General features: G+C 42.5%; 1 long non-coding RNA gene across 2 annotated transcripts in view; it reads left to right on the top strand.

Annotated features, from left to right (window-relative positions):
* LOC142829394 (uncharacterized) overlaps positions 1–27238 on the top strand; it is a 52830-nt gene extending 25592 nt beyond the window's left edge. The window contains exons 1-4 of one of the 2 annotated variants that reach the window (XR_012903787.1): positions 7915–8044; positions 17679–17786; positions 22530–22649; positions 26101–27238. This is a non-coding gene — a long non-coding RNA (uncharacterized LOC142829394). Of the gene's footprint in view, positions 1–7914; positions 8045–17678; positions 17787–22529; positions 22650–26100 lie in introns of those variants that run through there. The other variant, XR_012903788.1, reaches the window with a different exon arrangement.
* The last annotated feature ends 563 nt before the right edge of the window (positions 27239–27801 follow it).

Here is a 27801-nt window from a genome sequence, read left to right as displayed (position 1 = left end):
CATCATCTCAAGCATTGGCACACTTACAACAGGATTATCTGGCTATATTGACTCCCTCTTCAGACCCTCTGCTACTAGCACTCCTACTATCTCCACGACACCACTGACTTCCTGAGGAAACTACAAAACATCAGTAATCTACCTGAAAATACCATCCTGGCCACTATGGACATAGAAGCTCTTTACAGCAGCATTCCACATGAAGACGGATTACAGGCCATCAGAAACACCATCCCTGAAGACAGCACTACAAACCTGATTACAGAGCTCTGCGACTTTGTCCTCACCCACAACTACTTCTGATTTGGAGACAATTGGAATCTTCAAGTCAGCAGCACAGCCATGGGCACCCACATGGCACCACAATATGCCAGCATCTTTATGGCTGACCTTCAACAGCATTTCCTCAGGTCTCGCCCCCTAACACCTTTACTTTACTTACGCTACATCGATGACATCTTCATCATAGGGACCCACAGAAAAGATACCCTTGAAGAATTTCACAAGGATTTCAACAACTTCCACCCCACCATCAACCTCAGCCTGGATCAATCCACAAGAGAAATCCACTTCCTTGACACTACAGTACAATTAAATGGTGGACAAATTTCCACCACCCTATATCAGAAACCTACCGACCGCTACACTTGCCTTCATGCCTCTAGCTTCCATCCCAGACAAATTTCTCAATAAATTGTATATAGCCAAGCCCTAAAATACAACCAGATTTGCTCCAGTCCCACAGACAGACACAAACACCTACGGGATCTATATAGAGCATTCCTAAAACTGAATACCCACCTGGTGAAGTGAAAAAACAGATTGCCAGAGCCAAAAATGTACCCAGACATGAACTACTTCAAAACAGACCCAAAAGAGAAAGCAAAAGAATTCCACTTGTCATCACCTACAGTCCACAACGTAAACCCCTCCAACGCATTATCCACAATCTACAACCTATCTTGGAAAATGACCCCTCACTCTCAGAGGCCTTGGGGGAAAGGCCTATTCTCGCTTACAGATAACCCTGTCATCTGAAACAAATCCTTTCTGGTAACCACACTACACAGCTACATCATACGCATCCAGGAACCAACTCCTGCAATCAACCCTGGTGCCAACTCTGCCCACACATCTATACAAGTGATTACATCACTGGACCCAACCACATCAGCCACCAAATCAGGGTCATTTAACTGCACATCCAGTAATGTGATCTATGCCATCAAATGCCAGCAATGGCCCACTGCAATATATAGTGGACAAACTAGACAGTCCCTATGGGAAAGAATTAATGGACACAAATCAGATATCCACAAAGGCAACACAAAAACCTGCTGGGGAACACTTTAGCCTCCCTGGACACTCATTAATGGATCTCCAAGTTGCAGTTTTGATTCAGGCCAATTCCACAAGCCAAATACACAGAGAAGGATTGGAACACCACTTCATTCACAAGTTTAACTCATGCAAATGGTCTAAATCGCGATATCGGATGGCTTGCACATTATCAACCAATCAAACAATGAAGGCGCCAATGGTTCTTGATGTCTGTGTTCTGTGTTCTTGATGTCTGTGATCTGGTGTTAGTACTCTTCCTTTCCTGTGCAAACTAATGATTCTCATCAGCCTCTTTTAACTATTTAGTCTTTAAGGTGCTAATAGACTATTGGTTGTTTTTTAAGTTTTTCCTGTTACAGACTGGCTCGGCTTTGAAACTTATCTACCCAATGTCTCCCCCCCCCCTTTCAACTTCCTCCCCCTCCTTCCTTATTTAGTCTTGGTTCTAGACTTCCAACACTCTGGTTATTTGCAGAAGTGGGCTATGCCCACGGAAGCTCATGATACCATCTACATGTTTGGTTAGTACTTAAAGTGCTAATAAACTATTTGTTGTTTTTTAAGTTCTTCCTGTTACAGACTAACTCGGCTACCCCTCTGAAGCTTTTTTGTTGTGATCTTTACCAAATGTTAGAGAAGCAATACTTTGAGTCAGATTGCTCAAACTTAATTCCGTTAGGTGAGGACTTATCTAAAGGAAGCTGGACAGACATTTGTCTTGGATGGTCTAGACACAACAAATCCTGCATCTTGGAGTCGGGGTTGGGCTAGATGAGGGGCTCAGGACAGTGGGTTGGGGTGTGTGGGAGGTGCAGGAGGCAGGGCAAGGTGCTGAAGGCAGAGTGGGGCTACCTGTGACTCCCCTCCCCCCCCCCCCCCGGAGCAGTGTTAGGTAAATTCTCCAATCCCCTGCCCCCTACCACATACCCAGCTCACTCCTGCACCCTACGTCCTGCCCAGAACCTGCCCCTCAACCCTTATGGTCCCTTCTAAACTTATGGTTTGTTGCTTCTCTGATTCCCCTCACAAATAGTCCCATTGGAAAAATACAAGTACCCAGTCCAACAAAACACTTCAGCGTGTGGCTTTTCCCATTGAACTCCACGGGACTGCTGATGCAGTAAGATGGAGTAAGATGTGCAGTAAGATGGAGCACATGTCTAAACACATTGCTGAATTGGGACTTGAGCGGGTAAGTCCCTCTGTACAGCTCTACTGACTGTCATCATGGTCACAGCAGTGCTCTGCAAAGAGTGCTCGAAATCAGGCAGAGTGAGAGGGGTAGAATGTAATAGCAGCTGTCAAGGGACCATTTGCCACAGCAAGTTCCAGCTGACAATTCTGAAGAAGATTTCCAATCCAAGGTGAGAGATAACCAGGTAATCCTTCAGTGGAACTGCTCATATTTTGTAAGGTAGGAATGTATCTCGGTGGCACTCGAGAATTGGGGCATATATTCTTTACTGTTCTCTATTTCCAGTGGTAGAATAGCCACTGGGTCAGTGGGCGCCATGCCAAGGGGCCCTGCCCAAAGGGGTGGGCATAGAAAGTGGCATCCTTACACTCCTGATAAGGAACAGAATTGGAGCATTGGGGCTTGCCCTGCTCTGCCAGGGCGTGGGGCGAGCTCCTGTGCCCTGCTCCCCAGCAGGAATGATGAGAGGACAAAGTGGGGCAAGCCCCCATGTCTGAACCCCACTCCCTGGCAGGAATTCTGGGCAGGCAGGGGACACTCTCATGCCCTGATCCTGCTTTCCCAACAAGTGCCTGCCACCTGCTCAGGCCCAGGGCCTCACAAAAGTGGAGTCCTCCTCGGACGATGGCTGGTTTTCCTGACAATATTAGGCTACATGAACTTTCCTGCATAAACCACGGTGGATATCTTTTAAGAGGATTGCAGGCTCCCAGGTTGGGGGCCGAGGAGAAAAGTAATGCAGAGGATAACCCAGTTAATTCATTAATTTCTACAGCACTATGGCAATAAGGCGTTCAAAATCAGAAACACAACAAAACTGCTTGTTCAAAAGTAAATGCAAGCATCTCAGCCAAAGGTCATTGAAACAGGGTCCTGATGAACTTCTAAGATGGTGCATTTTTTTCCTAATAATATTTTATAGGAGTGAATTTTAGAGGTGGGGAATCACTCACTGCCCTATTATTACAAAGTTGACATCTGACTACAAGTGACCCTAATTGCCACAACGGCAATCACATAACTAGTGCAGGTATTGAACCTGGAGAGCAGACAAGCACAGGGAGGCAGAGTTAAGAATATCCTGTCATTCAGACACTTGCATATTTTACCTCTAGATCACTAATACTTTTCCCCTCCTTTAAATTACTTGGTCAAGTGTTTTGGACTTAGATATTTATAACCAGGAACTTGCATCCATCTCTAACCATGTAAGTAAGTGGCCTCATTTTGTCCACAACTCCTCCTGAAATCAGCACATCAGACAATCAGGACACCTCATTAGCTCCCAAACTTTAGGCATCCAGGTTTGAACATTTTGGTCTTAATGTGGTTTTACAACTTTCACTGCAGTTTCGCAAAGATTTTTGTCTGAGAATATGAGTTATGGGGTTTATGGTGATAAATGTGGTATACTAAAAATGCAGTAGATTGCTTATCTATGTATTTGTGCTGAGGAAAAGTTCTTCCCTACAGGAAAAAGTACTACATAGTCCTGTATTTTGTTTGAACTATCCTTAGTTTTTCAAGTTAAGGAGCTGTCTCTAATTTGCTAAGAGTACTTTGTCCAGAAAAATAAAGTGTATCCAACCAGAACATCTTGCGCATCCAAGCCATTATAAAATGTTAAACACTCTCCCCAACGAACCCTCACACTATACAGCTCCAGCAGCGCCGCTCCATCCCAGCTCATTGTAAATGCCCAGACTAGGCAAACAGGAAGACGAATGGTTATTCAGGCAAATTTGGGCCACCACGATGGGAAAGGTGCAGAAGGAAAACATTATGGCCAGAGCGCCTTTGAAACAACCTGACAGTTGACAGATGAGCATCCATAAAACGACAAAGACTCCCTGTGTAAAGCCCCTTGCTACCAACGCCTTCTCCCTGGGAAACTAATTACCCTGAACTGTCAGTGAAAATATTATTTTTCCGGTAATTATTTTTCCTTTTCAATGACAAAGTGACCATGAAAAGCTCTCCCTTGTCCCCCTCCCCTATTTTTTGTCAAAACTTAGAAGTTAAAAATGTTTTTCTGCTGATCAAATGCTTTTAGCTAGCTGATAAGGAAGTATAGCTGTGTGAAACTGACTTGCAGTTGCAGTTTGTGCTGTGTGTGTGTGTACAGAAGGAGATATCAGTGAGTGCCAAGTCTTCCCTATAATTGATGTAGTGGTAGACAAAGAGTAATGGTGGTGGGATGGGAATTTGGGAAAGGAAAGTTGCTGGTGGTAATGGGATGTCTATTAAAATGTATTTATATGAACTGCCCATTTTACTTCAGAAAGAAAACAAACTTATTGTTCTCATGCAGTTGCTGGGTCCAATTCCTACTGGTTAAGCTTTTACAGTGTTTGTACCTCCCTGCAACATGTGCATACCAAAGTAGAGAGTGACCTAATCCAAACATCATACATAAACAACCCTGAACTTTGGGAAACTCAAAACTCAGAGAGCAGGGTTAAATTGCACAGTGGGACCCCAGTTTATGGATTGAACCAAACCCCTAGACCTGTACATACTGGGGTGTTAAATTTTGCCTCTCTGAAAAAGATCCTTTTTGTTTTGGGTCTTTATTCAATGGAGAAGAAAAAGAAGAACTGGAGAGGCAGAGGTTTTATTTTACATCATCAAGTAGGTGTAGATTCTCTAATGCTAAATGATGATGATGATGATGATGATGATAAGATTCCTCATAAAGTCAAACCAAACAATAAAAATGTATACTACTCACAGCTTTACCTGCTTTAAGTCAAGGATTTACCTTATATTTTGCTCATGATAGCCTGAAGAAAAGTGAGTGAATATGTTGGTTCTGCATTTAGAAGTGATCTCAGTTCAGTATCTAAGGGTATGTCTACACTACACACTAATTCGAACTAACTTAATTCGAATTAGTTAATTTGAACTAAGCTAATTCGAACTAGTGCATCTAGACCTAAAAACTAGTTCGAATTAGCATTTTGCTTATTCGAACTAGCATGTCCACATTGAGTGGACCCTGAACCGAGGTTAAGGATGGCCGGAAGCAGTGCCGGCAGGGCATCAGAGTAGGACTTAGAGCGTGGAGCTGCTGTCTCAGGCTAGCCCAGGGCTGTGCTTAAAGGGACCCGACCCCCACCCCGGACAGACAGTTCTCAGGGGTTCCCCGCTTGCAAAGCAGTCCTGGCTTGGAGTGCCCTGAGTGCCCACACTGGGCACATCACAGCACTCGACCATCAGCCCGGCTGCACTTGCTGCAGGCTGCCATCCGGAGGGGGGTGGTCAATCAGGGGGCTGCAGGAGAGCTTCCAGCCCCAGAAGCCCGCAGAGCCACCCCAGTCCTCCCTACTGGGGGCTCGTACCCCATTCCTCCCTCACCTCCTTCCACTCACCCCTCCCTAGCCCCCCTTCCTCATGTACAAAATAAAGAACATGTGTGTTCAAAAATAGAAACTCTCTTTATTGAACAAAACTCGGGGAGACTGGGAAAAGGAGGTGGGAGAGGGGAAGAGAGAGGGTGGGAGAGGGGAGAGCAACTAAAATGATCAGGGGTTTGGAACAGGTCCCATATGAAGAGAGGCTAAACAGACTGGGACTTTTCAGCTTAGAAAAGAGGAGACTGAGGGGGGATATGATAGAGGTCTATAAAAGCATGAGTGGTGTGGAGAGGGTGCATAAAGAAAAGTTCTTCATTAGTTCCCATAATAGAAGGACTAGAGGACACCAAATGAAATGAATGGGTAGCAGGCTTCAAACTAGTAACAGAAAGTTGTTCTTCACAAAGCAAATAGTCATCCTGTGGAACTCCTTGCTGCAGGAGGCTGTGAAGGCTAGAACTAGAACAGAGTTTAAAGAGAAGTTAGATAAAGTCATGGAGGTTGGGTCCATGGAGTGCTATTAGCCAGGGGGTAGAAATGGTGTCCCTGGCCTCTGTTTGTGGAAGGCTGGAGATGGATGGCACAAGACAAATGGCTTGGTCATTGTCTTCAGTCCATCCCCTCCAGGGTACCTAGTGTTGGCCGCTATCGGTAGACAGGCTACTGGGCTAGATGGACCTTTGGTCTGACCCAGTACGGCCATTCTAAGCTCAGGGCTCAGGGTCGGGGGTCTCACTGGACCACCCTGATTTTCATGCAAACCTGCTCCTGGGTGGCCAGGCTGGCAACTATCCTGCCCTAGATGGCCACTTTCCTGTGCCTAGTGCGGAGGTCGTGGATGAGGTCCACGATCTCCGCACTAGACCAGGTGGGCGCCCGCCTCTTGCGGACCTGGGCAGGCTCCCGGGAGCCGCCAGTCTGGTCCCGGGAGAGGCGGAGGGCTGGGTGGCAGCGGGTGGCTGGCTCATGCCGTGCCAGGTGCAGGGTCTGCCGGCTGGGTGCTGGCAGGCTTGCACCTGGCACGGGCACCGTAGCCAGACCGTGCCCCTTTAAGGGCTCCGGGGCCGGGAGGGGGGCAATAGAGTTTCCCTGGTGTTGGCCAGAGTGGCTACCAGGGAAAGCTGGGGAGGGCTAGCCTCCCACTAGTTCGAATTAAGTGGCTACACAGTCCTTAATTCGAACTACTTAATTCGAACTAGGCATTAGTCCTCGTAGAATGAGGTTTACCTAGTTCGAATTAAGCCCTCCGCTAATTCGAATTAAGTTCACACTAGCGGTTTGTATGTGTAGCGCCTATCAAATTAATTTGAACTAACGTCTGTTAGTTCGAATTAACTTTGTAGTGTAGACATACCCTAATAGATTAAAAAATGGGAACAATGATACTTATCTCCCTGGGGCATTGTGAAGATTAGCGTGTATTCAGTTATGTAATGGTGTGGTTTAGATGAATAGTTTATGCAACTTGTAAAGTGGTAACCAAGCAAGAGTGCTGGAGCATTTCTGTTGCTCCACAGAATTTGCCTACACAGCCACATACAGCTTTGCAAAGCCACAGAACCCCAGGCACTCATACTTACCATGAAGAGGGTGAAGAAAACAAGCAAGCAAGAAAATAACAGATGTCATGCTTATTGGCCATTGACAATTAAATGACAAATGTTAGCAGGCAGCTCTTGCCAGTTAGAAATTGCTGAGGTCAAAGGGAAGTTTCTGATGACCCAGTTCAAATACAAAGTCTCGTTCTCTTAAACAGCATGACCGAGGCTTTCATGTCACCAGCTTGATGTGACAGTCTGTGCTCTCCTGATGGTTGCATTTCATGTTTAAGTTGTTGTCAGCTTCCCCCGGGTAACATTATCTTCTCTAGTAAATATTTTCACATGATCTACTGGAGACAAAAGCCTCTGCTTTCCTGTCTAATTTCAGCTATATTGGAGAGTACTTTGGTGATTTTTCAATGTTACAGCCTATGAAAAAGATCCTTATTTCTTGTTGTAGGACTTTATTCAGTCAGGGACAAAAAGACAGAGAGTGGCAGAGAAAAAAAGAAGCTTTCTGTGGTTTTCTTCTGGGACTTCTCTGTGAAAGGTGGGATGCAAATTAGGAGGCTAGCCAATACAAGACATTTGTACGTTACGGCATCGAACAGGTGAAATAAGCAAATTGGATGCATAGAGGAAACCAAGACAATATTTGTGGATATATTTATTTTTAATGGAAAGAAGATTTGCTGTTCAGACATCTCATGAGATGCTATTCATGTAAACATGTTGGCTGTGTCTAGACTGGCAAGTTTTTCCGGAAAATCATCTGCTTTTCCGGAAAAACTTGCCAGCTGTTTACACTGGCCGCTTGAATTTCCGGAAAGGCACTGACGATCTCATGTAAAATCATCATTGCTTTTCCGGAAAAACTATGCTGCTCCCGTTTGGGCAAAAGTCTTTTTCCGAAAGACTTTTGCACAAAAGGGCCAGTGTAGACAGCATTGTACTGTTTTCCGCGTCTAGATTGGCCACGGACGCTTTTCCGCAAAAAGTGCTTTTGCGGAAAAGCATCCTGCCAATCTAGACGCACTTTTCCAAAAATGCTTCGAACAGAAAACTTATCCGTTAAAAGCATTTTCGGAAATTCATGCCAGTGTAGACGTAGCCATAGAGTTATTTGTAATCTGTCCTGTTTCAAAATAAACTATAGTAATTGCCCAAAGACACTTTATTAAGCCTATAAAGATTTCTGATTGCCATTTAAACCACTCACATTTCCATTCACAGATATGATTTCCCAATCCTGTTCAGTAAAGGTTTTATTTAAAAGTAGAGATAAAGTCCGATCCAAAATATCTGACACGTAAAAGTAAATTTGGAAAGAGAACATATTGGTTTAGTAAATACATGACACTACATCTGTAAAATCAGCCCTATTAGAAGGGAGCATGTGTTTAAATGGTTGTCTCAAACAAGACTTTAATTAAGACTAATTTGGTTTCTTTGCTTCAAATTAGAGCTTTGTGTGTGAGGGATCAAATTAGCCCTCTAATCCCTCCTAATGTGACTGTTTTTATAGGTGGTACGTCTTTATGAGGCTTAACTGTTCTTAATCTAACTAATTCTTAAATCTGTGAGATGTTTTGCATCAGCTGGCAATCATTTTGCTTTAGAAAAGTAGTAAGAAGCAATGAATTCATCAGGACTTTGTTTGCTGCCTTTTAAAAATAATTCTGATTCTCTGCTCACACCAGTGTAAATCAGAAGTATCTTCACTGAAGCCAGTGATTTACACTGTTGTAGAACTAGTGTAAAATGTGAGGAAAATTAGATTTGATGTGTCATTTATTCTGCACATTCATTGAGCCGCATGTTGTTTTGCTGCATTATTTACTAAGCACTCAGGAATTATGTTTTCAGGAGAGAAGGCAAAATATTCTTACTAACACTGAACTTCGTGTCATTCTGCGCAGGCTTCTGGAAACATTAAGGTCTTGATTCTTCATTGCTCTCCACATGTAGCCGTTCATTTCAGTGCAAAAGAGGTCCACAGTGGGTGTCGAATCAAAATGGCACAGATGCAAATAGCTACACAAGGGTCTGGACAATGGAGAATCAGAGCACTAAGATCTCATTCTCTGGCTAGCATTGTACCATGTAACCCACTCCCACTTAGTCCAACAAGGGAGAAGGGCCCAACTCACCATTGCTTGCACCATGTGATGTCATCAGTGCAAAGTGAGTATAAAAATGCTACCTGACAAGAACAGCTGCTTTTACACCCGCTTCCCCTGGCACTTATGTAAATGGCCTAGTCAGGATGCCTACAATGATTCTGCCGGCATTCATTGAGCATCTCTTATTTGTTCTTTGAGGTTCTTGTGTTTTTTTCCTCCTGCAGTACTGAAAATGTCCCAGGGAATGGAGGGGCACACACATACAAACCAGGATGTTGCTTTGGGAGTTGCTCAGACTCTAGACACCTTAAGAATTAACCAGATATTTTTGCCTACCCATGCTACAATTTTAGTTTTCTTTCAGCTTATAGCTGATCCAAAATTGCCTACTGATTACTTGAAACACTACCCACAGACCTTAATATAGGCTGTTTCTGGCATCTCTGCAGAGAAGGCACAAGGACCTTTCTCTTTCCTCAAATGCAAGAGCTGCCATAGTTAGAGTCACTACACAGGGGTGGCCAACCTGTGGCTCGCGAGCCACATGCAGCTCTTCACTGCAGACAGTGAGGCTTGTGAAGCTTCCTCCTGGCTTGCAAAGCCACCCCCAGTTCCCTGTGCTTACTGGGTGCTCCTTGTGCTGAGCTGTCCAGTGCGGCAAAGCAAAATAGCACCAACAAGATGGCCACTGGGAGCCTGATGTGGCCAAAAAGCCAAAATTAAAGGGGCAGCTTCCTTTTTTTTTTTTTTTTTTGCTCGACCAAACGTGATGGCTGGGTGTTTTGTTTTTGCATGACAACTTTTTCCCCTCGGCTCTTTGCGCTATGTCCACCACTATTTTGTCTCTTTGCCAGTAATGGGTTGGCCACCCCTGCACTACAGGCAGTGACTATCCAAATGGGAAGGTGTGAGAAACAAGGGAGAGCAGTCCTTGCACTTCTTCCATATTTGTCAACAGATCTGGCCAGTTACAGACATGTGTATGCCACACTCCTCTAAGGCGAGATGCATATTATATTCTCCTAAAACATGTTTTCCATCAACTCAAGGAGGAATCCTTCCCTAGGAGCTCTTCACCACCACTCTTACTTAGGGAGCCAAACTTAATGGTCTAGTTTGAGCATAAATCAGTATAATGCAAACAAAATGGCTAGCAAACAAGGCTATGTGTGAGCATGTGCATGCACAAATCGTAGGTATGTTGGTGGATAAAAAGAGAGAGATCCTGGTCATATTGGTAACTCACAGAAAATGTGTAAGTTATGATTAATTTATATTTTGTTCAGTACTTTAAAACACAAAAGCTTTGTTGATATTGTAATGGTATAAGTACTCCTGTAAGTGGTATATTCATTATCAAAAATAATGAAAAGTATGGTACAGGCAGTCCCCAGGTTACGTACAAGATAGGGACTGTAGGTTTGTTCTTAAGTTGAATTTGTATGTAAGTCGGAACTGGTACATATTGTAGGGGAAACTCTAGCCAAACATTTCTCCAGAGCTCAGTTTTATTCTCCCACACCTCACTTCCCTCAGTCCTTTATTCTCAAGTTGAGGTGTCTGCTGAGAAAAGCCGCTCCACATCTCCCTGGTCTGCTGGGGGGGGAGGTGCTAGCTTCGCATCTCCTTGGTCTGCTGGGGGGAAGCAGCTAGTGCGGGGTTGCCTCACCCCGTTTGTAAGTAGGGATCCGATGTAAGTCGGATCCATGTAACCCGGGGACTGCCTGTAGTTCCTTCTGATAATTTTATTTTTGCTATGGTATTAAAAGTCAATGTTTCCATCTTTGTTCGCTAGCTCTGTAGTACCTGAACCTTTTCCATTGTGAACCCTTTTCTGGTAACTGGTGAATTGGCAGTAACTTTAAATTCTTGCTGTTGTGTCGTATATCCCACCATGAACTTTCAACAAGTGTTCTATGAATAACTGATCTATGGTTCAGTGGCCAAACCAAAACATTAAAAGGCAAATTTGATATAGGTCAACACAAAAATGTAGTAAGGAAACATTCCTCTTTTGGGGGGAATTTATTTATTTAATAAATTTGACACAAATTCATGAAATATGTCAATTGATCTGAAATTATTTTTTAGTTAAAAAAGTTTAATCTGAAAAATCTGACCCAGCTCTACTTTCAAGTATTTCAAAATTGAACAAAATGTTACAGGGACTATCCAGGGCACGCCACCCTATAGAATGGAAGAATATCATTGTGTCCCTTTAAAAACATGTTAGAAACATTCCCATGAACAAGAGTTAGGTGAATCATGAAAAACATTTCCCACAAGTATTCATCTGAGTGTAAATAAAAATATCCTCACCCCTATTGCTTACCTGCTGTGAAAATTCATTTAGTTGGGCTTTACTGCTATACATCTTCTCAAAAGTGAATGTCCATATTATATATTTAAATGATCCTGGAAAGCAAATTTAAAATTTATTTTTCATGAGCACTTGAAATCAGATTATAAAAATTCAACTCGGCCAATTGAAAAATGGAAACACTATCATGTGACTTATGGTATCAAAATTAGGCACAGTAGCACATATTTTGAATATTAAGTATCAAATTGCATTCTGTCCTTTTTTAGTAAACCTGTACTAGGGCCAGGCATAATTTGACTTCATTTTGGTCAAAATTTGACTTTTGAGATGTGAGATAATTACCTGTCACCAGAAGCTTCATTAAACTTCAAAAGGAAATCAATAGAAACTTTTCTCTATGATATGGACTGAAGCAAGAATACCTTTTTATGTTTGCCACCTGAGTAGAAACACTAGCAATTGCTATCTGCAAATAACTAGCTATAGCTGGAAATAAGATCAATTTATATAGCTGGAATACAAGATAGATCTCTCCTTGCAGACACCAGTTAAGTAACACTGAGGACTTGCTTACTTCACTAGATGAAGTTCTTAAAAATCTCAGGCTTCAATATCAGCATAAATCAGAACCTCTCCCATTGAATGAAAACTACACCTAATTAGTCATTATCTTGATTATTATTATTTATTTTTATTATTTTATTATTTATTTTATATATTATTATTATTAATTTTCATTGCAGTAGCATCAGGGTACTCTTGTGTTAGGCACTGTACACAGGAGATAATCTAAATGTAACAGAGATGATCCCTTCCCTGAAGTTCTTGCAATTTAAATAGTAATGATCAATGATTTACATATTGGAGAATGGAACTGTCCCAAAACATGGGTAAATTGATTTTATTCCATTTCATACCACGTCTGAAAACATTCTGGAATCCACTATCAAAAACTCTCTGCAAATCTCAATAAATACTCACTAGAGTCTGCCATCCATATTCACCTTATTCTATAAGTAGCCTCATTTATTTCAACAAAGTTATTCTTGGGGTAAGGTGATACTCCATTTGAGTATGAGCGGCAGAATTTAGCTCTATACTTGTCAGTCAAATATTATATCAGCAACCCAGCAGTACCACACATTTATAGGAAGTTTTAAGGTAGCACGACCTACCTCTCTCTCTTTTTGGAAAAGCCCTATTAATCAAAACAAATCTCACATGCACACTGTATTTCTTTCCAATTTTACCCACTCTGCTTCCAAGTGATGCAATAAAGGAAAAGAAAAATGTACATACAGTTTGCCTGTCAAGGACAAAAGATCACAGATAATATTCATGAAAATGCAATGGAAAATGAAATTGGAGAGACTCATTTACCAAACTGGAAATTTAATAGGCAGGCCATTGATGTTCTGCTCTCAGGAAACTCCAGGAAATAAACTCATCCAGAAAAATATCAAGGAAAACAACTGTAAAACTGTAGATCTTAATAATCTGATCATAAAAACAATGCCAAAATGCCATTATAAGATTCTGTAATTCCAGTTATATGGACAACTATTGCAGTACAGCAGGAAATAACTGAAGGGCTCATCCATTGCCCATCGAAATCAAGTATCTAAACATACCATCACTTGGCTGGTAGGATTTATTTAGATAAAAATGACCCTCGTTAAAAAAATTAAATCTAAAAGACTAGGCAGGAATGATAAATGTATTCCTTAAAGGAGTCATAGCAAGACTAGCCAACTAAATATAATCTCTGACAGATATTTCCATAGGTATCTCCAAAGCAGACATTACTTTTATGTGCTGAGTGCAACCGAAAACAATTTTCAGAAGTAGCCGGGCTAGTTTGTTTCAGCAATTACAACAAGAAGTCTGGTGGCATAAGCTTTCATGAGTTGCAACTCACTTCATCAGATGCATGAAGGTAAAGAAAGGGCAAATTTTTACTCAGGATGTCTCTTCTGACATAGCACATCAAAATACCATCCACGTGGAGTGTGCTACATGTTAGATTTATTTATCCTGGAGGAAAAGCAATGGGACAAATCTGGGATTAAAACACCCTTATAGGACAGGGAAGCACTCCCACCAAATGAACATAAATCCAAGGGCCAACTTGTGAAACTCTTATCCACACTGGCAAGCAGTTACTCACAGGCCTAATCCTTCCGACTACTGTGCATCATTGTGGGATTGGTGTTCTCAGCCTGACACACAGTATTTAAATCAATAGCAAAAATGCCAGTGACAGTCTAAGGTAACACATTTTTAATATTCATGTTTCTCACCAATATCTCCACCTGATCCTGGAAACTTAACTGACACTAGTAGTCCTTAGTTATTCACTGGCAACCTCAACTCAAGCCAAATACCTTGGCTGTCTGTGTTGTCACACATGGCTCCCTCATCCATTCTCCACAATGCCTCAATCGTCCAAAATGTCCATTGCATAGAGGAAAACAAACATCTTCCTATCCACCAGGACCTCAGCAATCTCCCTCTCCATGACTTGAAGCCATACAAGCCATTTGGACCTACATGCTTAAACTTCTATAATGTGACTTCAATCCCGATAAAGACTGGAAAGCTAAATGGCTTTCACAAGTCACAAACAAAACTCTTTATGAAAGACGCAATACAGAAGATCCCTGGCTTCAATCTTCCCTGAAGCTTTTGGGCAACCTTAAACCACACCCATACAAATCATGGTAGAGGCAGGTACTTGATGCACAAATGGAAAATGGAAAACTCTCCAGTATGTGACTGTAGTCACCCAGAACAAACCCTGGAACACGTGACACATGCAAGTATCTGGCTTAACCATCTGATGTAATTATCTGGCTTAACCACCAAAAGGTAAAATGATAGTTGTTGCTCTACATTTACATCAGCCATACAGAGAAGTAGTAGTCATACAAACAGCCCCTTTGGCTTTTGCAAGACTACTTATGCAAGTAAAGTGTTAAAGAATCAGGCCCCTGCAGCTCTCCTTATAAGGTGTGGATTTATAATCTCTATGAATACTGTGCTTCAGGGATCGTAGCTAATATAAACGACTCTGACAAGATGACAGTTTGTAATGGTCATGAACCAGCTATTTCTATACTCCTAGCTATTATAAACTCCACAAAGGAGCCAACTGAGTGTACAGTATGTATGAATGGGCTATTTCTGGATTTACAGCTATTACAATCCCCATAGAGAAACAGACCGATTATATTATAAAGGCCATGAACTACTGTAACAGTTACTGGGAGGACAGATACTACAAACACCATGGAGAAGCCCACAGAGCATGTAATGGTGATGATCTGGCACTATCAGAGGGATGTATTCCTAATTTCCGGTATGTTTACTAGTGTTAATTATTTTCAAATACTAAATGTCAACATTTCAATAATAATCAATGTCTCTCAGAAACTGTTCAAAAGAATTTAACTATAGAGTCATTGCCTTTGTTCCATAACATATACTTACACATTTCAAATGCATTTCCACTTTTAAACAAAATATTTGAATCAGTTTCCTTTGAACTTACCTGGTGAGAGCCAAGGTTTCATGATCCCCTGCTAACACGAAGGACCCAAAATAGTGGAAGGACTGCCCTTTTTTTGTTTGCTCTTGACATCATCAGTCTTCAGGGGAGAAAACTGAAACACTGAACTCAGATCTTGCTAAGTAAATATGGAAAGATACACTGATTTTTAAATATAGTTCAGTCCCTGTAATTTTGTGCACTAATTCATTAATGGCTTTGTGGTTATGCCTAAGAGGTGGCATAGTGGCTAATTTCTCCAGCAGCTCCACAAGATATTAAGCCAACTGGAGTTTCTGCTGGGCCTTTGTAACTCCACAGAATTTCCTGACATGGATCTGAGCCAAGGGGTGTGTCTACACAGCACCCTACACTCAAAATAAGATATGCAAATTGCATATCTTATTTCAATTGGATTTCAAAAGAGCTTATTTTGAAATTTGGTGTGCCCACACACTGTCAAATTTCAAAATAACATGCTATTTCAAGACATCCCTTAGCCCTCATGGAATGAGAGTTACAGGAATGCCAGAATAGCACACCTGTTATTTTGAAAAATGTTTTGAAATACCGGGAGCATTTAAAAGACACAGGGTAGACCTCTTGTATCCTGAAATAGCACCGCTGTCTAGATGTACTCTAATAGGCACAATCTAGCCCTGTATCTTTTAGATATTATGAAACTAGCTGTGCTTGCATACTTGGGTTACGTAATAATGCACAGTTGCCTGTGCTGTGTATTTGGATTTGTGTACACAGGAGCAGGGAGGGTGATTCCCAGCATAGGTAGACAGACAGGCACTGGCTCTGTTTGAGCTGGTGTGCTAAAGTAGCACTGTGGCCGTGATGTGGCCATGATCATGTTACTTGCTCAAGGGCAAACTCGCCTGACTCCCTCTGTCATACTCGGGTGGCTACTCTGAGCCACTGAGGCCATATAGACAGGCAAATCAACAAGAAGTACAAAGAATGTGACATGACTGTAATGGAGCAGACAGAAATAGAAGCGTTGATTCTTTGTGGATAAGAGAGTAAATCCAGGCCCAGCAAAATAAAAATGTTGGGTGTGTAAAAAAATGTTTTGTTTGAGACTAGTCACAAGTATGTAACGCTGGAAGAAAATATTAGATGGGCCTGTCCGTCTGAGAGATGTAAATGATTGCGGGGCTCAGAGTGATATTGTGTTAGACTGTTACCCCACTGTGCCAATGATGTTTCTGAGTCAGTCATTCCGTGGTTTGCATTGGGTTTGCCCAGCTGATAACCAGACACCAGAGCAGAGTGCATACATTTGCAGGACCCTCAACACCCACGTGGTGCATTACTGCATCAAAAACTTAAATCAGGGGCACTGTGCTAAGAAGAGATTCTGCCAGGAGATCTGAAAAGAATCCTCTTTTGCATGCCCTTCTCTCCATTCTATCTCGGCCAACAGGAACTGTACTGAGCTTGTTGCACCTGCCCTTGGAACCTTTCACAGCCTGCATTACCCGAGTGATCCAATAGTCTGTCCTTTTCTACATTTCAGTGGCAAAAACAAACCTTTACATGGAACACCTCATCCTCTCCTAATCACAGCACACACAGAACACATGCAGTCTTTCCCCTTTTGCTTATGAATAATGAACATTGTCCATTTTGGGGGGGGGGGTCACCTTTTGATCCCTCCCATGCAGTCCCAGCCCTGCATTCCGTCAGGAATTCAGCACGTACATCTGTTTGATTATGTGATCTTAATGCTGATTTTTCAAATATTAAAGAGAAAAGGATGGTGAATAATAGTCATTAAAAGTGAGGAAGCTGAGAAAAACCTGGGGTGTTTTGTAATTCCCGTCTGGGGGACCCATCAGCACCTTCCCTCTGGATCCTACCCAGAAAAACTAAAAAGGCATCTTGAAATCTGAGAGAAATGCTAGTGGATGGCAGACACTGAAAGGCAAAGATCACAGACTGCAGTGGAGATGGCAGGGCTCTGAGCAGTGCCAAGAGCAAGTGATGCATAAAATCATTAAATGTGAAGGGCTGGGCAACAGTGCCTAGACTCATCTGGAAGTTTAATCAGAGAGAAGAATTGCAAAAGAAAAGAATAGAGACGGCTGAAAGCTGCAAAGTTATGTGTCTGACCTTTTTATAACAAACTCCCCCCCGACCAGAGGGAGATAAAAAAAGTGCCAAGGCAATCTCAGTGCATCATTGTTACTGTTTTCAAATGAGTATACACTTATTCCTCTCTCTTTCTTTTGTTTTTTCAGGAATGCAGATGAAGTCAGAATGCCTGATGGAAGTTAACCGGGCACGATTCCCTTTGGAGCTGACTGGCTTCTCCTTATAGCTCAGAAAAGCTGCAGAAAGCTTGCAAGGTGTGTTTAGGTTGCAAGGGCAACAAGCATATCTGGGTGGTCAGTGGGGGTAACAAAGAACTTTCAGTGTGATGTTGCAGGTCAGGGGTTGGCTTCTCCCTGGTACTTCCCAAGTTGGCTCTGACTCCCTGAAAACAGATCAGGTCACTTATGAGCATAGCAAATTGTATTCAGAAATACTTGAAGGGCAAGTTAGGCACAACCCTGGATAGAGGGCCGTGAGAAACAGCACTAGCCAAGGGAACGTCCAGGGAGAACTTGGCCATCAAGTAAGCAGAAACCCTGCCAGCACTCCTAAGTGTGTGAGTGGGAGAGGACGAGGACCAGGAGAGAGGCAAGGAAAAGAGCGCACTCTTCACCATTTTTTAAGTACAGTGATGCCATGACTCTCCCTTCTCCCAAAGTTTTTTGGGTAATATAGGACTCAGTGGCTCACTGAGGAAGCACACTAAGAGAATGCACAGCAATGGTCCTTGGAGCCATTGGCCTTTAAGACCAAATTTGGATCTGACCTGGAAATAAAAAGAGGAGGTTACTCACCTTTCTGTAACTGACATTCTTTGAGATGAGCATCCCTGGGGGTGCTCCACAGTAGGTGTAGCTGTGTCCCTGCACCTCAGAGTGGAGTTTTGATAGCAGTGCATTGGGGCCACACACGCACAGCATGCGGTACATACAACAGCCTCCCCCCCACCCCGGTACCATCGCACATGCGTGGCCACCTTCCCTTCAATTCCTTCTCTATCCGGAAGCCAGAGTAGGAGAACAGCTTCTCTTTTTTTTTCCAAAGTAGAGGGCAGGAAGGGAGGGTAGTGGAGCATCCCCACTCAAAGAACATCAGGTACAGGAAGATGAGAAACCTCCCCTTTTTTGAGAGAGAGATTTCCCGCAGGGTGCTCCACTGTAGGTGACTGCAAAGCAATTTGTTTTAAGGAGGCAGGGACTTTGGATCAGGTAGGTATGCTGTTTGCAGTACGGCTTTTGCTGCTCTAGTGTAGTGGAGAGGTCCGGAGTGCTTCGCGAAGGTGTGTTCTGATGCCCATGTGGCAGCAGCACATTTGTCAAGGGTGCATCCCATTTGCGGACGAGAGCATCTCCGAGGGATTGCTTCCCCATGTCCACTCCGGAGCGGTACAGTGGACATTTCTTGTTCGCTTTGGTGGTGAATAAGTCTATATGGGGATATCCCCATCGCATGACTATGTCCGTCAGAACTGCGCTGTCGAGTTCCCACTTGTGATCTTGGGGTAGGGCTAGCTGAGGGCATCCACTGTTATACTGAGGACACCGGGGAGGTGACATGCACTTATGGAGATGTCGTGGGCAAGGCGCCAGTTCCAGAGTGTTATGGCCTCCTTGCAAAGCACCTGTGATCATGCACCTCCCTGTCTGTTTATATAGAACATACAGGCCGTATTGTCTGTATATATTCTGACATGGGTTCCAGTGATGCGGAGAAGGAAATGCTGGCATGCCAGCCATACGGCTCTGAGTTCAAGGACACTGATGTGTAATGTCCCCTCTGCTGTGGTCCATAGGCCGTATGTTGTGAGTCCTTTTATGTGCACTCCCCACCCAGTGAGAGAGGCATCTGTGGTGATGACCACTGTGGGTTCTGGGTTTTGAAAAGGTATGCCCCTGCAGAGGTTGTATGGTTTTGTCCACCACTGTAGTGATATCTTTACCACATGTGGGAGTGATAGTGTTTTGCTCATTGAATGGATGTTGGGCTTGTAGTTGAGCCTGGATACTCCTCATAAATAGGCGTGCGTTGGGGACCACAGGGTTGCACGACGCCATGTGACTGAGAAGTTGTAGACAGTCATTGACGATGACGAGTGGCATTGTACAGAGTGAATACACTAGTTGGCTGATCCTGAGGAACCTGTTGGTAAGTAGGGAGGCCATGGCGGTGGTGGAGTCGAGATGGGCGCCGATGAATTGTATGGATTGAGTGAGTGCGAGCATTGATTTGCTCTCATTTATCAGTGTGTGCAGTCCCGTTGGGAGTGTGAGTGCCTGAGGCACTGAACACACATATCATGGCCATCTGAGGCAGGCATAGCATTGTTGCAGTCTGCACAGCATTTGAAGCCAGGTGAGCCCATATGGCGGCAATGTTATCCCTTATCCAAAGAGGCCTGCTGATGATGCTGCGGTTTTTGGCTTTTAGTAAACTTTAACACTAATAACTAGAAGGGAAAGGAACTTGGAATGAACTAATCTATCTATCTAAATCGCTTCAGAACAGCTGAGGAATGAGGAGCACTGCGGAGGGCCGTCTGAAGCCGGGGATGGTAGAAAGGAACTGAAGGGAGAGTGGCCACGCAGGCGCAATGGCACTGGGGGAACCAACGCACACTGCGCGCCGCGCATGCGCAGCCCCAATGCGCTGCTATCAAAAATCCGCTCTAAGGTGCTGGGATGCACCTACACCTACTGTGGAGCACCCCCAGGGACGTCTCTCGAAGAAGAATGCAGCTGCTCATGCAGCATGTCAGTGGGTTACAAGTCAGAGGACTCATGGATGTTCAGCAAGTTCTCTCTTTACTTCAGAGGCCATCCTGAATGATATATATGCCACTGATATAAATAATATCCATGGCATTGGCATGCCAGCCAAAAATGGTCAGCTTTTCAAAAGAGCTCTGTCCCCAGCTGGTTCTGTGGTTCTTGGCGGGAATGCAGGGCACTTTTGAAAGTCAGGCCACTTCATTTAGGTGCCTAAATGGGAGCGGAGCATTTTTGAAAATCTGGTCATAGGTACTCAGTCCTGCTCCTGCTGAAGAGAGGGCACAACTCCCACTGACTTTAGTGAGAACAAGGCCAGGGCCGGCCCACAACATTTTGGCACCTGAGGCAGGGAGCTCAAATGATGCCCCCATGCCCCGTCGCTTGGGCCTAATCTTTGAAAGGTCTCAATTCTGCCCTCCTTCCTCCAGCATAGCGCTCCATCATCTAAGTGCATCTAGAGCAGAGAGAATACATATGCACCAGCAGGAGACACAATTTTCTACACTCTGGATCCTAGTAGCGACGCCCCCACACACAGTCTGGCACCTGAGGCGGCTGCCTCAGTTCGCCTCATGGTAAGGCCAGCCCTGAACTGGGCCAGCTCCAAACAATATGTTTTTATTGAGTTAGTTTTCCTCATGCCTTACCCCACATCTACTGGCCTGTGTGTGGAAGACCCTGCAATGTGTGACTCCCTGAAGCACAATGTGGACCAGCATTAGCCTGACTGAAGGGTGAGTGTTCCAAGATAAAAAATAAAGCAAAGAAGGAAGGCATTCAGCCTTGTCGCTGACCTTCCTCTGTTTGTAGAAACCAGCTCCATAAACCTGGACAATAAGCTCATCCAGCTTTGCCCTAACATTTATACAAAACGGAAACATACCCCGAGTCACCTCAGAGTTGATCACATTCTTCCATAGGCACAACACAGCTACAGAAATCATCTGTGCAGAAGAATGACATAAATGTCAGTCTAAATCAAGCATAATGGAAAACCTCAATATCTCATTTAAAAGGCTAGCATCTGGCCAGTGAGCCTGGCCTCCAATGCTGCCAGTTGATATTGGCAGTGACATTGAAAGAACACAGCCTATTTAACTCTCCCAGAGCCATGATCAGCTGGGGCCTTACAAGACCTGGGGACCAAGAGAGGAGAAGGAAAAGAATGGTCACTTAATCTGCACAACAGAACTCCGCTTTAATAATGTGATTTGATCAATGGAAAGGTACAGGAAGGGCACACCAGTCACAGGAAGGGAAATCGTCTGCTGCACAAACTCTTTTGAAGCTAGAAACAACTTTGAGACAAGGGATCTTTTTCAGGCTCTTCCAACATCACCAGGTGTAATGCAGAACACAAGGGGAACAGTTGGAATTCCCTGGCATGTAATTAGACACCTTTTGATATTGTACTATCTAGTAAGGTAGTTACAGAAAATATAGTAAAATAGGTTGGAACACAGTTCCAGATTTGTGTGGGAATCTGCTATGCCAACTTCCTCATCTTCCAAATTAAAAAACCAAATCTGAAAAAACCTCAATAGAATTCTATAGGCTCTTTGTGAAATGAAATTAAATCATCATATTGATACATTTTACAGGGTCTGCAGTGATGAACAATGGTAAACAGAGTGACTCAACCTCCCGTTCTTCCTCAGTGGTGGACTACATTTTAAAAAATTACTTGCAATTTTGGGAGTCTCTGTTTTTCAGAACCTAGTTTGAGACATTCTGAAGAGGCACAATTTCAGAGTATTAGATGCTCAGGACTTTTTGGATAACCAGGCACTTTGAAGATCTGAAATTGGGAGCAAATAATTGAGGCATTCAAAAATCAGTAACAGCATGAAAACAGCTGGATCTAACTCATGTCCATGGGAGCATGTAGAAAACTGTGACCAGCTGGAATTTGGTTACACGCAACTGACTGGTGAGATATCGATGCAATCAAAGCAGCAAAATATCAAAGAGCATGCACTTTCAGGGCAAAGTAAGCCTTTGGGGGTTCTTGTGAAGTTATGATGCTATCTTAAGTTTGAATGTGAAAGCATAGTCTAAAGGAAAATCCCAAGGTGATGTTAAGTTTGTGCTTAAATGTTAAATTTGTGCTTAATCTCTGCTGATTGGATCGTAGTAGTAGTATTCACTTGCATTTCATACTATCACCACATGGTCTCTGTACCCACAGTTCACAGTGTTAATTTTTCTGACTCTGTCAAATTGTACCAGGTGCAGGCTACTGGTAAGTTACCAAAACAGCTCCACACAATGATCAAGATGAAAAACAATTGTTCTGAAATGTTGAAACTATAGAATTATCACCTGCTGTTGACACAAGAGAATATACAGGTGAGGAAAATCTCTCTCTCTCTTCTCCTACTATATGTTTACTGATGAGAAAGTGCATGAGCTTCCAGCTTCAAGGGTTTACTTGTCATTCTGGTTATGGACAGAACCCCCAAAGCAAGAGTGTATTCTTTGAACTTTGCTGCCCTCAAATCTACCACAGTATCACAGCTCTCAACACATGTTACACAGTAGGTTCTGTTCAGCCACTCGCTCTCCTTGCAGCTGTGCTGAGTGCTCAGTGGGGAACATGTCTATTCCCACAAAGAATTTAACAAATTAACTATGAACAAAGTAGCCTGGACCTGGCATAGATTGATTGATACACAGTGTCATGCCAAGAGAAGCTTGTCAGTTTATTGTCATCACAAATACAAAAAGAAAATTCCCAGGAGAGTCTAAATATATGGCAATGTTTCCGTACTTAGAAAAGAATTCAGTTGTTGGAGAGAGGAGTTTGGAAGTGCAATAGTGTAGATGAAAAGACAGATGGTATCTGACAAGAATCCTAGAAAACAATGACATTTGCCGTACAAATAGGAAAAGCTACCTCTGTGATATAATGGGACAGGATGGAATTTGTGTTATTTGGGGTTATTCCATACCCAAAAGAGACATTGAAGATAGAAATGGGAAAAGCCTTCTACAGTTTTTGTTTGGAAAGTGCATGGAAAAGAATCCTGTGTGCTGAAGGATATCTAGGTCTTTCAGTTTGGGTACGTCTAGACTACAGGCTTCTGTCGACAGAAGTTTTGTCGACAGATACTGTCGACAAAACTTCTGTCGACAAAGCGCGTCCAGACTACATTGAGTTCTGTCGACAAAGCAAGCTGCTTTTGTCGACATGGTAGTCTGGACGCAAAGGACAGTTTCCATTCAATAACACCTTCTGTCGACAGAAACTCTGTCGACAGAAGGTGTTATTCCTCGTAAAATGAGGTTTACATACGTCGACAAAACTGCTGAGTTCTGTCGACGTTATGTCGACAGAACTCAGCGGTAGTGTGGACGCAGGTATAGTTTTGTCGACAAAAGTCCACTTTTGTCGACAAAACTCTGTAGTCTAGACACACCCTTTGTTCCTAGCACTTCTGTGAAGTAATGTGCTAGCCAGAAGTTCATTCTTGTTAGCGACATGCAAATGAGCACTCCTACTTTACTTCCAGAATTCTCTTATTCTGCACGATATCTGAGAGGGACTTAAACACATCTTTAAGGCTACGTCTACACAATAGGGTTTTTTCAGAAAAAACATCAATTACGTCCACACTGCAATCACATTTTTTTGAAAGAAAATTGAAAGAACAGAGGGGGTTTTTCTGGCATTGGTAATCCTCTTTCTACGAGGAAGAAGCCTTTTCTGAAAGAGCTCTTTCGGAAAAAGGCGTGCGTGGATGGGGAAGAGGAAATTTTTTTCAGAAGAGAAAAGAGGAAAAAGCACAGGTGCCCCTGGTGGCCACTCCGTCCATAGTAATCACAGCTTAAATGCAAGATAGTGTCCATTCAGTGTGAACGCTATCTTTGATGCACTTTTGTGTATACCTACTTTTTCAGAAGAAGCTTTTTCGGAAGATCTCTTCTGGAAAAGCTTCTTCCAAAAGAAGCCTGCAATACAGACATATCCTGAGTGCTTTTGTGATTAGGGCAGGAACATAGTGCTTTTTTCTATGATGGCCTAACTCCATGTTTGATACTTTCAGAAACATCATACATTTCATATAGGACAATTAGTACAATGTCACATAAAATTAGCCTCTTTTTAAGCTGTCATTGAAAGTGATTAGCAGTAAGTAAAAATAACATTTAAGACAAAGCATAACAAATCATGTGACTAACCTTAACATCATTCAGTAATACTGAAAGGTTTGTCTGGCAATCACACATTGGAACAGAACAGTACAACAAGTGGTTAGTATATCACATCTTTGAATACAGTTTCAATGTGGTGATGTATTAACAGTAGAGCTACCTGAATAAAGAAAAAAAAAGTTATTCCTATGTAAATTGTTTGACAAAAGACCGAAAAAGAAAAGAGCAACTGGCAGGCACAATAAGCCCCAGACTTCTAATGTTCACTTCTTCATTTGTGCTGAAGTGGTAGTACTAGAGCAACGAATACTGACTGCAAGAAAACATTTGCTGCTTATCCAGCAGCTGAGAACACAATAGTGTAAAATGCTGGTTTTGTCTAGGTCCTACAGTAACACTGTATTTTTTTAAATTTCCCAGCAACAGAACAGTAAATTTATTTTTATTTTAAATACTTCTGATAAATGTAAGACATTCCTCGCCAGTTTGCAGGTATTTTAGGGCCAAAATTCTGCTCTCATTCACTGGCATGAGACTACAGACTGGTATGACAAAAAATGCTCATTCTGCAACAGTAGGTTGAAATCCAATCCATTTCTTCTACTTGCTGCATCTTCTCATAAGCTTAAATTGTGAGTTCTCTGGGGTGGGAATGGCCTATGTAACTGCACATGTCATTTCCATTGTATTGGCACATGTTAGAAATCATTAAAAAATGGATACAGAATAAGACAGAAAATATCTTATTTGCACATGAGATCCCTTTAATATTATTTTATTATTTCTACTATGGCAGTTCCTAAGACACGTTTGGAATATTAGGACAGTTAGGATAGAGATATGATTCCTAACATGTCCTAATACAGTAGTTCCATAAGGCCCAAAATACATGCCACCAGGGAGTCCTATGCATCAACAGTGCAGCTGGGCTGTCTTGCCAGGGATGCAGCTCATTGCCAGGTATAGAGCTGGCACAGGGTTTATCCTTCCTGGAACTGACAGGAAACCTGGGGGCGGGGGTGGGGGAAGAGGTGTGATTCAGTCCTAGGCTACTCCTAGGATAGTGCAGCTATAGGCTGCTCCATGCATGGGCTAAGCCGTAACTGAGTCACATAAAGCCCTAAGATGCACAAAAATAATGTTATAAATTATAAAACTTGAAATTTTATGGAATTAATTTTTAATCGATTTCTCCCATGCAATCTGTGTATCTATATCACTCAGCACAAAAGTATGGCTATTTCCGAATCCATGGTTCTTATTCCAGTGCAACGTTCAACCTCCTGCAACCCTTTCTCCTCACAAAAGTAATCTCATTGACATAAGTGGAACTACTCACATAAGTAGTGATTACACTTGTGAACGAGGACTGTTTGATCTGGTTCCATATTACTGTAATATATATTTTGTATATTTTGATGGTATATTTTGGCAGATGAATAGGCCAGTGTATTGTATTTCAAGGTACAAAGAATGAATGTTTCCAATGTATATTTTAAATAAGGTAAAAAAAGTTTTGGTTTACATGACCGTGATTTATATATTGATTGATTGTTAAATATATTCTGTGAATGAAAAAGCAAAAATTATCCAACAGTCGACTTTGCCCTGGTGTCCTCTGAACTTATTTCTTTGTTTTCATTAGGAAAGAAGCAAGTCAGAGATAGAGCTCAACAGTTAAGAAAAGGTCATTTTGATACATTCTCTAATAACAACTCCTACCATGGTTGCAGCTGCAAAGGCACACATTCTGTCTTATGGGGAGGGGTAGCCTACAAATTGTTACAGCTTAATCTTTTCTTGTCAAATCTAGACCATATTTTATTTCACAGAATCAGAAACAATATCTCAGAACACTTGCTAGAGGTTGAGGGCTTCCAGGTTTGAGTAGAACAGGGCAATTTCATAGGACATTTCAATCCGACTACAGATTTGGACTATTACTGGAGAAGTTAATGAAAACAAGGCCTAAAAAAATCAGAACTAGCTGTGAGTCAGCATTGTAGATATTCTTAGGCTGAATAATTTATTGTTTTCATCGTCCTGTAGGAAAAGGAGAGCACTCTACAGTACCCTTTAGAAAACAAAATGCCTTTCCCCTATAAGATGAATATTTAAAAATCCAGGCCTGGAAAAAATAAGGTTTAGCCATTTGGAAGGTACAAAGGGAGGATAAGTTACAGTTTCGTCAATTGGGTAATGAATTGCACCTAACAAACATAACTATTAGACTATTTCCTAATACATTTTGAGTTGGTTACCCTTGGCCAGATAGCAGAGAAGGTCAAATGATTTGTTACAGGTAATATTAATTGCAAATGTAGTCCTTTTCTGGGTTTCCACATGATCATCAGCTGATCATGGTTTCATAAATGAATTTAATATTCATAACTATGTGCTGGATAATTTGCCGGAACAGCTTCCTGACCCTTTGAAAGCCAGGAAGTGTAAACACTTTAGAATTTAATTTTTAAAAATGTCCAGAAGGGTACATTTGAGTTTAACAGGAAGCTTGCCATGGGTACTTAGTTTATTTGAATCAATTCTTCTGTACACAGAGATAACACACATTGTTCTTTGTAAAACAAGGCACAAAACCACTTCAAGGAACAGCTTTGGTCCCTTATTATCTTGGCTATTTCAATACCAGTGTTGGTAATGAGCGGCCATGTGGCACAGGAGACATGCGAAGAAAGCTCCTAGAGAGTAGAAATGAGCATCAAAGACTATCACAGACAGAGACGTTGAGAGAAAGTGAAGCCAATGTTTTAATGCTTGTAGTCATTGCATTCTTCGTAATAAAAATACTTAACAGAACTGCTTTGAAAATGATGAGACTGATGTCCTGCCATATCCATGATTGAGAGTTTTGGGGACTCTCCTGTGATGACTTGCTACTAAGGAAGCAGCAGTGCAAGCTTTTCTGTACCATCCAGGCAATGTTCCTCAACCCTGACCTGACCTGTCCTAGCCTAACTCCCCTCTATAGCTCAGAGGGCACAACCATTCAATCTCTGACCTTTCTTCTGTGACATCCAGCAAGGAAGCTATATAGGGTCAATTACTGTGGTGATTTTTGCAATGTGGACATTAGACTAAGACCACCAAATTGACTTCACATAGACTACTAAACGCTCAGAAGAAAGGAATCACTTTCTATTGCTATCAAGAGTGAGTTTGAACTGGCCACCAAATGGTACACAGAAACAGGAACTGACATGTTGGATCAGACCAGTGGTCCATCTAATCCAGCATCTTGTCACTGACAATGGCCAGTACCAGCTGCATCACAGGAAGGTGCAAGAAACCCTGCAGAAAGCTTTTATGGAGTAACATACATTAGGGA

The sequence above is a fragment of the Pelodiscus sinensis genome, chromosome 5 (assembly GCF_049634645.1).
Source record: "Pelodiscus sinensis isolate JC-2024 chromosome 5, ASM4963464v1, whole genome shotgun sequence".
Lineage (NCBI taxonomy): Eukaryota > Metazoa > Chordata > Testudines > Trionychidae > Pelodiscus > Pelodiscus sinensis.
Note: the sequence above shows the minus strand (reverse complement) of the source record. Positions and strands in the feature narration are given on the sequence as shown.